Raw genomic sequence first — 13106 nt, forward strand, 5'->3', positions numbered from 1 at the left:
TTAGAAACAGGTTAATGGTTTTTCTCTTCCAAATGCAGGGAAGAATGCAAAACAAATAATAATTCTGAATCAACTATAGAGCTTATTTAATTCTGATCTTCTGGAAATTCTGATGTAGTAGAATTGGAAAATGGTGGAGAGTTTGACTTTTTATGTATTTTTACAAGTTTTTTTTTTCTAGGTTATTTGGATTTTTATCTCTGATCAATACTTTGATAGTTTCTGGATTATTCAAAGGGGAGATTCATACATGAAAGAATGGATAGTGCAATATTTAGGAGTAGGAGTTTTATTTCTCAAGATTTTTCTAGGAAAGGACTTGATCACAAAATTTATGCCTGGACTCTACGCTAATTTGCATTTTCAATGTGTATTTGGAAATCAGTATGCACTTTAAGAAGGTTGTCATGTGTCACCTATGATGTGGGAGAATGTACCTCCCTCAGGATGCACCACAGAGACTTGTGTGACAAGACATGGACCTTGAAGTAGATTCTCCAATAAGAGTAATAGCATCACCACCAATAATAATTTTACAGAAACTTGGAGACAGATTTATCTTTGAACATTATTTAATACAGCCCATGGATTTTTTTTTTTTTAAGATAAGAAGCCAAAGCCCAGAGAAGGCAAAACAGGTATAAAGTAAAAAAAATGCAATTTCATATTTATGTTTCCATTTGCATTGCATTTTAAACAGCAGGGTGCAATATAAACTGTTATTTTTTCTTTTTCTTTTATCAAGGAAAGTTTCTGGGGAGACATCAAAATTGATGTATTCAATATCTATTACGTATTGACTTATAACAACATTGATATTTTTGTGATTTTTATGGATCATCAATTTAGGTTTGGATAGTTTGGGCTGTTTGTTGGTCATGCCTTGTCTCAGATGCTGGTTGTCAGGTGGCTCTGCTTTTGGGTTAGCTGGCTGTCAGTCATCTGAACAGAAACAAGTAATACTCAAGCAGATTGGTCCAAAATTGTTTACATGGAAGTTGGATAGTTCTTAGCATGAGAACAGAAGCTGCAAGAAACATTGAGGACTATATTCAGAATGGACATAACATTTCTTTGAATAAATTAAAGTATAAGACTAGGCTGAAGTAATAGAAAAATATATTTCACCTTTTGGTGGAGGGAACTTCAAGTTATATTGCAAAAGATTGTAGAAGAGGAAGAATTGAGGCCACCTGTGCAATCTACCACAGTTGATTTAGAGAGGTTATATAAAAGAGCAGATGTTGTATATGCATATGTGTGCATCTATACCTGTGCATATCTACATACACATATAGGTAGATATATAGCTGATAAAACTTTTAAAGGATTAATGTTTTATACATTTTCATATGTTTTTCTTCATTTTCCTAATTTTCTATATGGAAAAAAACACAATGAAAATGATGCATTTTTATTGGTTCTTTTTAATTGTACCTAACAGTATGATTAATTTTGATATAATTATACAAACATATATCTTATTCTAATTAGGACCCCATTCTTGTATATATCTTTTGGATGTACATGAGGTGGGATTAATTATGGTACAATGATGCATTTTTGAAAACATTTAAACTACACAGTCTTTGAAGATAATTTCGATAATTGAAATTAATAAAGTTCAAGAAAACTCTGTACTATGGCTAGGAAATATTCCCTAGTAAGAGAATGGTCATCATTCTTTTCCATATCCACATTATGGAATGACTATAAATAGATATTTGTGTATCAAATGTTAGAATTGGTATAGATATTTTGAATCTGAGTTTTGGGAAATCATTGATTGGATTATGCTTGTTGCAGGTGGGTGGGGACTGACGATTTGACACTATTTTGCTTTTATTTTAATCTCTTTGAACACTGAGATGGTCAAAGAAGTCTTCAAAGTTATGGGTACAGCTGTGAGTTCTGCCACTCAAAGGTTGTGAGACTTGCCTAGGTTACTTCATAGATATCAGCTTCAGTTTTCTGATCTGTAGAACAAAGGTAAACTATTTCATCAGGTTGTTTCTAGGATTAAATGAGGTTATGTATAAATGCTTCTATATCTTGTAAAGTGTTGTTATTACATGTATGGTGTCAGTTTCATCTGAAATTATTTCATCAGTATCAACAAATGATATTGTTCTATAAATGTTTCAGCCTATGATAGAATAATGGGTGTAGAGTGGCAGTTTTTATCATTTCTACCTTTGCACATTATGCTTGATGACAAGATCAGATTGTCCATTTTCTGAAGATGGCTGTTTCATTTTTTTCAACAATTGTTGAGCTGAATGTCCCAACTTGAAGACTCTCTGTACATCTTTAATTAAGATCTATGTTAATTAAATCATTTTCTTACTTCAAAACATTTCTCCTTCTGCAGAGTTTCCTCTACTTCTAGTCCCACAAGAAAAGCTCAGAAGTGTTTACTGAGCTGGAGATGAGACCCAACAAGGTCTTTGGATAGTATCTGTGAAGTTTCTCTTCTTTATAAAATCAAATGTGTAATCACAATTAAGTAGGTGAGACCTGCAAAATCTCTCTAAATCAGGACTCAGGGAACAGAGCTTATTTTGCCCATAAAATTGGGTCACTTAAGTAGTAGAGCCTTAAATCTTAGGTAGATCTTCTGCATTATTTATGTATTTATCTAAAAGTGGTTGATGGCAGATAAGACAAAAACATGAGAGCACACCCATGCCCACTATCAGCTTTTTCTTACTCCAGGCTCTTGTTTAACAATCATCCCAGTTTCCCAATAATCCTGGGGAGTAAGAAAGTCAAATTATGTCTTTATCTATGACTATGCCACAACAAAACCCACGATTCTGCGTAACTAATATGCACAAATAAAAATATGCAAAAAATATCAGTTGCCTAATAATTTGTCTTCATTCCTAACTCTCAGTCAAGCCCTGCAACAGGACAGTATCCACTCCTATGGCATTGATTTGACTACACTTTCATTAATAGACAATGCCCTACTATTCTTACCTCCCTTCCTTTGTTCATTTCTGATTCCTGGCTCCTTTGTATGTGGGGTATTCATTGACTACATGTGCTAAGCCCTGTTGTTTAAGGAACCACATTAGTGCAAGGCAGACATAGAGTGTGAGTGTGTTTTATAAATGTGAAATACTTGATCAACTAAAGGCACCATTAAAAACTATGCTAAAGAAAGTGAAGGAAGGCACAGAGGTCTGTAAAGAATAAACTGGATGGTCTAATCTGGATGGAAAGTAAAGTTGGGGAAGACTTGCTTGGGGAGGAGCTGGGTGAGCAAAATCTAGAGAATGAGGAGAAATTAGCCTGGTAAGGGGATGGAGTGAGGTGTTAATTGGAAGAAAGAACATGTATCAAGGAACAAATCTTTTTTTTATTGGTTGTTCAAAACATTACAAAGCTCATGACATATTATCTTTAAGCTATACCTGAGAAAAGAGCAGAACTGTAGGATGGTAGAAAGTGAAGAGTTGACCCAGGACTTAGTCTTTAGCATAATGACAAGCTGAAATACTTGAAAGATTTTGAGAAGAAAGGAGATTTTAGTTTTGAAATATTATTCCTGACATTAGGAATTGCTTTGGAAGGTGACACAATGGACTCAGGGATGGGTATTGTGTAGTATATGCAAGTGGTGAGTTGTTGGTGTCTTAGAAATGAGAGGTGGCTTTGAAGTCAGAGAGAACCGGATGAAGCGAACATGTATTTACATACAAAACAGATAGAACTTCTGGAAGTGTCAGAGTCCTAAGGTTAATTTTCATCCAGTTCTTTGTCTACCAATGATCTAAGCAGTTTCTAATATTTTTATTTTCCTAGCATCTATCTAATCCCACTTTTACTAATCTCATATGATCACATTTATTGGCACTACTCTGCATTCTCATTCCCAGGTGTCCTGAATAAGTTCTAAGATTCTCCATTATAGACACAAAATCCCTGAGCATTATACAATACACATGGCATTTTAAAATTAGTACTGATGACACCAAAACAATTTAATATTCAAAAGAACAAATGTCTTTTTAAAGTTATATTTTCTTTTGGTCCCTGAGAATGCTTAAAAATACAACTCCCAAGCTCCCAAGCTCCCAAGCTTCTCCACTGTCAATAGTAATATGAGATTACATGAAAAATGTTTGACCTTCCCACCATCCTTTCTGGCTTCAAAATCCTGTGTTTATATAAGACTTAGCTTAAAAAAATAATTCCTTCTTGTGTATGGATTTAGTTTCCTTTTGGTCTAGTATTAAAAGCAAGGAAAGGCTTTCCATATTAGGTTTTATTACCAATGGTGGTGATCATTTTGACATAACATGAATTTCCCTAGGGTGCTTCCTTATTATTCCAATCCACCCCTCTAGTAAGACTAGCCTAATATATCTTGAACCCATAATCTTATATGAAAACACACACACACACACACACACACACATAGTCATGTTCCTGAACAGCCACAGGTTGAAACTATTAGAAATACTGCACTTCCAATTTGGTCTTGAAGCTACCAAAGATTTTCTGGAAGAAATCTGGATGGAATAATTTATCCAGGGATTTCAATGTAGAGAAAATCACCTCTATTGGAGGTGGGGTGAGGTGCTGAAGGCTAACTTCAGCTGAGTTTGGAATGTTCCAGTTTCTTTTCTCAATCTCAATGTCCTCCATTTTCCTTTCCAAAACCAGGATGAGTTCCACCCCTTCTTTAAGGGCCAACCTATTTCAATCCTTCCGTATGGTTCCCACCAATTTTTCCATATTGTCTGATAATCTTTGAAGTAATTTATATACTTATGTCTACTCAAACAAACATAGTATTCCTAAAGCAAAAACATCTATGTCCTTCCTCATGTCTATTTCGAGTACTATACCCAGCTGTGGTTCTGGACAAAGCATGGAGACTAAATTATTCTCATTGATTGACAGCACATGTCAGATTAAACGGTCTATTGAATAAAGTATGATAAACAATAGTCTTTGAAACAATTTTCGGTTTATTTCCTTTTATATTTTATCGTTCACTTTCATATTCTCATATAAAAGAAATTTTGAGTGAAGCACGGACTGTTATATATTACAGTCTCAACAAATTACCATAAGTATAGATGCTTAAAACAACACAAACTTATGACTAAAATTCTGAGGTCATATGTCTGAGTTGGTTCAGCTCAGTTCTCTGTTCTGGATTCTCTAAGGCTGAGATCAAACTTATGTTTGATGGGGCCCTCATTGGGAGATTTGGGGAAAACCCACTTCCAAGCACATTCAGATTTATGGCATCATTCAGTTCCATGTAGTTGTAGGTCTGTGGTCCTTGTGTCCTTGCTGCATGTTGTTGCTGCAGGTAATTTACAGTTTCTCAAATTGTCTACATTTTTGATCCCTTGGTTCATGGCCATGTCCATCCTCAAAGACAGGAATGTCACACCAAATCTTTCATTTCATATTTCAATAACTTTCCCTTCTGCTGCATCTCTTTTCTGCTTGTTTTCTACTGCATGTCTTTTGCTTTGTCTTTTACTACTTTACTCCCATCCTATGTCAACCAATTCCATTCTAGCACATGGTGGACATCACCTGCCTGGTTCTGTGATGCAGTCCTGATTAGGAAAATAATATGAAATTCCGTGTTGTCCATTCCATTCGTTTTGTGTCATGGTATCAGTAATATTATTTAATCCTATAAATCTATTACGGTCCCAACAGGATACACAAAGCCAATTCAACTACTTAAGGAGACTATAATGAAGAAACTACTTCCAGAGATCTGGGAAGAGTAAAACAAATTGACAAAGAATATTGTGATAACCAAAGGTCAGCAAATATAGGAAGCTCCTGCAAGCTTGGACCTAAAGCAGCAAGGAAGGCAATTGATGATTCCATAATCCTATAAACCAGAGCACAGGAATCTGACAGGAGCTGAAATTCTTCAAGACCTCAGCTGTTTCCAGAAAACATGGCCCACAAGAGGCACAGAGCAGACAAGACATACCATAACCTATCTTTATTCCCTCTCTCTGGGCTCTTGCTGAGGCTTCTCATTGCCCAAACCCAACAAAAACTGAGGGACATAGCAGCCAAGGTGATGGAGTTGGTAGACACAAAGCAGAGCAAAGAAGAATGTAACAGTGTATCTTGGGACAATAGATGGAAGAGAACAGAACAAACAGAATATTATAGAAATTCTTAGAACAGTAGAATCACAAGACAAACAAGTACAACTGTGTTCAATTTCCCTGTCTTATAGATCAAGCCCCAGTGAGTCAGAGAGGCCTTCCACAGGGTCCTGGCTAGACTCACTTGTGTTCCTTAGCAATGCAGTTCTCTTCCTGGCCTACTACGGTACACTGAATTGTATCTACACGTGAACTTGTTATGCTTGCATCGATCTGATTCCTTACCACAGGTGGTTAAAACCTGCCTTCATTTGTCTTTTGGTCGATTATTCTTCTGAGAATATCAGAGGCTTTGAGGTTTCTGAGGTATTTGGAATCAATGGGATGGTGTTTTATTGAATTATATGAGGGGCTCTGAAGCTCTGGGGACTGAATTCATTACTTAGATTATGAAAAAAAAAAACAAAAAACAGGAGTCTATGCAGGGATTTGAAGACATGCTCACTGGAGATAAAATCTCCCTGTCCAATGAGGATTATACAGATCCTGCATACATGGTATGCAGTGTTAGAAATTTGTATTAGCCTGGTGCCTGATAATTTGGGTGTATTTGCAAATTTTGGCTCTAAACGGATGCACTGAGTATTAAAATTTTTGAAAGTATAGCAAATTATAGGCATTATTAGTTTGGAACATATTCAGATGTCCCTGGCAGAAAATAAAAAATTAGATGTTTGAATTCAGTGGATGTGATGATTCAGGCTGAGTGATCTCTTTTTATCAAACACAGATGCTTTTTGATCCATGTCAGAGTTTAGGTCTAGCACATGTCACCTGAATAACCCATTTCCTTGTCCTCTTTGAGATGGAAGACAGCAGGTATTTTAGGAAACATTGAAAGGATCTTTGCTGTCAGTTCATTGCTCTGTTACACTCTGAGGAGTGTGCAGGGGCATATAAGTCAAAGCCTCTCCTTGGGGCAGACATCAATCTCCTTGTAATTAAAGAATTCAACATGACATAATGACATCATGATACCGGTGCCCTAGCATCTATGCCTGTGAGGATGCTCCCAAGAAAGGAAAGCTGTAGTCATCAGCATCTTCAAGAAGGAGATGCACAATTTTAGAAGATGCAGAGAGTATGAGAACCAAGAATGGAGAAGACATTATGAAAATATATATGGGAACAAGAATGAGAGTCTCAGAAGCATTAATGGATAGAGAGAATGAAAAGAACCAAGAAAACTTGTATGAGTTTTTTCTTTATATATATGTTGTAGATGGATACAATATCTTTATTTATTTATTTATTCTTATGTGGTGCTGAGGATTGAACCCAGTGCCTCACATACGTGAGGTAAGTGCTCTACCACTGAGCTACAGCCCCAGTCCAAGCCTTGTATGAGTTTTTAAAGGTAAAGTGTTAGGAAATAGTGCCAAATGAAAGTTTGGTTTCTGGCACTGAAATGACTAAGGTCATGTTACTAGAGGTGAGCCAACCAATTGTTTGCTGGAAAGTAAGGGAGAGACCACCAGAAGTGAGGCCAGCTGAGAGCCTGCTACAATAAACCATCCCCTCAAGGTTTACACACACACATACACACAAAAGAAATATAAAAATCAAGAGCATGCTGTTCTTTCATCATCCTGTTTATATCACACTTGATCTCACTTTGTTTAAAAGGAAGCAGAAGACTCCATAATGGAGCCCCCCCCCCCCCATTAAAAACACACATGCTTTTCTCCAAGGACTAATTGAGGAGAAATGTAGGCAGGCAGCAAGGTCTGAGCACATAGCCCTAAGCCTCCTGTTTTGGTTCCACCTTCTCCCTAGAGTTTGTCAATGTAGTTTCTGATGCCACCTTCTAGAACTCGCTTCAGAAAGACCTTCCTCCTGCTCCTGCTCCTACTTTTGAATTGCATGCCTAGTGGAGACAGATGCCTTTTTTTCCCCTTATGGCTACTGCTAAGATGAGCTCCAGTATTACAAAGTAGGAGTATCATAAATGCAAACTTGGCTATCAAAGAATAACAGAAGGAATGCAGTTACCCACAAGCAGCCAGACTTTCAAAGCTCAGGTTTCTTATTCCGAGGTTACTGAAGTGCTGGCTAGTTCAATGTCTCTGAATCTCTGGTTCCTTATTTATCAGTCTGGTAGTCTTAAACTCCTGCTTTTATGTTACGAAGATTATATTACATTTTTAAGACAAGGACATCTCCAGGTTCAAAATTCCTTAGATCCTCTTATATTTTGCTTAGTTTTGGTAGGTTAAATCAAACTTCATTACAAGTTCCAGTACTATATTTATTGACACAATAAATACTCCCATATTTTTGAGTTGTGTACATTCATATATGAAGCTATATTTACAAATACTTACAATATTTAGAGCATACAATAAAATAAAATTAACAGAGCAACTTAAGGGCTTTTATATTACTATCTCCAGTTATATTGAAAAATCCTGATTCTAATAGAGGTTGAAGATACCACTGACCAACTATCCCCAGATACATGACCTTGCAAGTTTTTTGATGTGGCAGATATGGGTGACTTAAAGCAAACATGTTTCAGTGAGCAGTGTGAATACTATTTGGATGTCCCTTCTAAGAAACATGATAAATAAACTAGCATATTAAGCCCAGTCTTATATACATGTGGTTGGGAGTTAAAAACAAAGAAAAACTCATCATCAGAGGGCTTGCTAGCTCACGAAGTGAAAAAAAAAAAGTCATGCAATAATTCAAACACACATAGAACAGAATGTGGCTTAAAGGATGAAGTGATAGAAGGGTGAGGAAAGAGTAATTAACAGCATGAGAGAGATACAGATAGTTCTATCTTTCCAAAAACAACATAAAACATTCTTGAAAGAGACTTTTGAGGGAAGAAAAGTCTTTACCACTGTGATTACTCCAAGAAGTTGTAATGTCCTGTCAATTTCAGAAGCTGTTTTTTTTCCCCACAAAGTATTTAGCACAGTGCTTTGTATGTCCTACATACATAATAAATATTCATTAAATGTTAAATAAATTGGAAAAAATATCTGCTGATGCATTTTTCCGCTCAGCTGATAACACACGGGAAGTTCCTATCAAGCCTCTTGTAGTTAGTTGGCATTATGAAGTATAAAATAGCGGAAAACCTGCAGCATCTATTTTCAGTGTCTAACTGGGGAGTCTATTTGCAGTGTACATTTATTTTTTAAACTAATCTTTATTGTTTTTATTTTAAATGTTCTCATAATGATTAATCTAATAAAAATTCCCTTTTTTCATCACCACTTTCTAAATTTATTTTTTTTTTCAGTTTTTTTCAAATTAGTTATATGGGGTGGGACTAGGGAAGAATAGAGTTACTATGGATCAGACAGGAGAGAGTAAAGGTAGGAGAGAGGGAATGATAGAAGGAAGGGTGTTACCCTATGTGTATATATGACTAAACGACCATTGTAATTCTACATCATTTACAACCAGAGGAATGAGAAGTTATATTCTATTTATATATGATGGGTTAAAATGCATTCTACTGTCACAGTGTACATTTAGAAAAACAAAAGTTAACCTATGATTAGACAAGCATGCCATATGAAAATACTTTATAAATCAAAAGCACTGTATAACTGTTAGAATTGTGTCAAATGGGTTGGTTTTGGTTTTATGATTGTCATGGCAGCTCTAAAAATGGAGCACGCTGTAGGGTCAGTAGGTAGAAAATTTCCCTAAGATGTCACTGTTTCTTTGCTAGCAAGAAAGGGTCCATTTCATTCTCTTATGTCTGGTATCCATAACTGCTCCATACTGAAGAACTTTGCCTTGAAGTTCACCAACGTAGGTGAAGTAGACTTCCCAAGAGTATCAGCATTTGATTCTAGCAGACCATGGAGGAAGAGTGCATTGATGGGGAGCTGATGTGTGGTGGTGAGAAGGACGCACACTGTGGAAGGGAACAGAGAATGGTATGAAGTACCAGGAGCAGTTACTGGGGAAAGAATGTGTCCTTGGGAGAAATAGGGACACCCATTAAACATTTATTAGGTTAACTTAAAGAAATAGAATATCAAGTAGAAAAGTGATTGCAGACTAGGAATCTACTGTCCCTGGACCAGTTCTCTAAGTGTTTGGCTCTTTTGGGCCACACCTTTCTTTGTCTCCATTTATGCTGTCAGCAAGCCACTGTGAGAAGGGTGTTCCCACCCGTGGATTGATCCCAAGCTGAGATTCCTTTAGTTTCATTTACAATGGTTCTGTCATTCCATCCAGCCAAATTTCCTTTTGATATTAAAGTCCCTGGTTTCCTTCCCAGGACCTCCCACATCTTAGCCCAAGGGCTCTGGCAACTTGATTTGGATTCAGCCTTGAATTCCTCCCCTCTTTTCTCACAGAGTGTTTTCTGCCAGGGATGTGTTGGGAATGAGCCAAACTTCTTGTGCTCTAGCATTACCCGGCTGCCAAAGAACCCTGCTCACAGTCAGCTCCTCCTGCAGGAACCTGGCTGTCCCCTGGGGGGCCTGGTGTTTCATTCATGCTCTCTGCTTTATCCAGCTGTCACACAGCCAGCCACTTCCATGCAGACAGGTACTTTTCTCTAAGGAACCCTTGAGTGGAGAAGAGCAGGAGGCCCAGTAAATGAATCATTCATTCTTCATGTCTCTCCCAGGCACAGAGTTGCCCACTTAGAAGAGTTTGGACCACTAGAAAGAATTCACCATTTTAAAGGGAAGCGGGTTGGATTTGTTTACCTATGGATTTGAACCGCCTCTATTCCTAACGAGGGGCCCTGAAAAATCTAGGTTCTGAATTTTTCTGTCATCATAACTTCTTTCTCTCTGAACCCTACCATTTCCTACTTACACAATATTGAGTAAACCATTTCACCTCTATGTGACTTAGTTTTTCAAAGCAGGTAACAAAATTTGCAGTGTCTCCTTCATAGGATTTTAGAAGCATGAAATGTGTTAATGGAGGCTAGAGTGCTTTGCAAGCTGTGAAAAGCTATATGTTGATTTTTTTTTTTTTAATGCAAATCTTCCCTAGGAGGAAAAGGTAAGGTTACTGCCTGTAGAATTAGTAATGTAATATAAATGTTGCCTCACTTATTTGACCTCAAAAACTTCAATTGCAGAATGAATATTAGATTACAAGACCTCTGATTTTTTTCCTCTGCCATTAATATTTGATAATTTTTTAAGTTACTTTCTTCCATAGAGAGATCATCTTCATACTTATGATGGAACCCAAGATTTGTCCTGATTATCCTGCTCTTCTGCTTCAACACGGACTTTCTTGACGGCCCCAGAAAATGTTAAAATTTGTTGAGAGCCTAGTCTATGTGAAGCAATGAATTCATGCAGTAAATTCCATGGCAAATAAAATACACCCAGACCCTTCCATCAAATGTCAGACTGATTGTGAGAAACCCTGCTGTAATCTCTCAAATGTACTATCCTTGACCCCTATTACCTTCAGCTCCTAGCAAGTTTCTAGCTACAAAGTAAATGCAATTGATCTATGAGTCAGTTGAAAGTTCTGACATCTCTTTGTGAAAGCCAGACTTTCTGCAGAGTGATGAGCCTAGGGAGAAGTAGATGTGTAGAGGGGAGTGCAGGTGGTCTGTGTCATGGGGTCCGATTGTGTTATGGTAAGTTCAAATGTACAGTTAATTAGTTCATATGACTGTCCTGTGTTGTAGAAACTATTATAGCTGCACATTTGTTTTTATGAAATCAGTTAGCAGCCAAGGAAGTCCATTCAAATGAATAAAAACTAATTGAAAGTAATAGGAAATTACCTGAACATATATTGCCAGTAAATTAAATTAATTGAAGGTAATTGATAGTGACTGGAATTAATAAAAGTAATGGAAACAAATTGTACTTAATTGAAATTTATTGAAATTGAATTAAACTTAATAACTCAAAGTCTATTAAATTTAATAGATTCTAATTGATATTAATTGTAGGCAATGCTTAGTAATAACAGACCACTCTTAAAGGTTTCCCACTGCATTTGTACCATACGATTGCCTTTAATGTGAAAAAAAAATAAAGTCTAAGAAGATAAAATGCATTCACAGCTTTGGAATTTTAGATTTCTCTGTGGAGTAGCTGAATTAGAAGAATTTGATTCTGATAACGGAGCTTCCCCTGAAGACTTAGGAAGATAAAAATGGTTTTACTTCCTTCAAGAAAGAAACTTTTATTAGAGTTTAATGAGAACATTTTACCTGTTAAAACATTAGGTTTGATTTGATGAATACTCTTGCAGGAGATGTTGTATTCAGCATTTGCTATCTTTATGGCTATGTTGTCAGATTCCTTTACTTTAAAAAAAAATGTTTCCCTCTCTCAGTTACAAAGCAGCCAAAAACCCCCAAGGTTTTTTTTATAGGCATCTGTTAGAGGATTCAAGGGCTTACATTTTCAGCTTCTTGCTCCTCAGCTTTAGAAATTGGTGGCAGCATGCTAGGTCTCCTGTTGTGAAATGAAGAGTTCTGTTAGCAGGTCCTTCCACTTTGGAGACAGTTCCCCACATGCACATGGTGATGTTCCCATCCTTCATGGTCTGCCCAACCTTGCTGTTTACTGAGTAGTACTGTCATGTGAAAAAGTGACTTTCTCTCACAAGAACAGCATTAAATTATTTTATGTGGAATGGTTATTAAATGGTTAGAGAACTGTGAAGTTCACCATGTGGAGTGAGAGTAAATACCACATCATTCAGCTTACATGAGGAACAGCCAGATTTTGCTATGTGAATCAGCAATTCCCATATTACCTATATATCAGAAGTAACTATGGGGCATATTAAATGGGAGTTCATAACCCACTTGAATCTAACGTACGAAATATGATATGTCAAGAGCTTTGTAATGTTTTGAACAACCAATAAAAAAAAAGAAAAAAAAATACTTTGGTCACAGGAGGGTCTCTGGTGCATCAGTATACACACACACACACACACACACACACACACACACACATATATATATATATACAA

Source organism: Marmota flaviventris, chromosome 16 (genome assembly GCF_047511675.1).
Source record: "Marmota flaviventris isolate mMarFla1 chromosome 16, mMarFla1.hap1, whole genome shotgun sequence".
Classification (NCBI taxonomy): domain Eukaryota; kingdom Metazoa; phylum Chordata; class Mammalia; order Rodentia; family Sciuridae; genus Marmota; species Marmota flaviventris.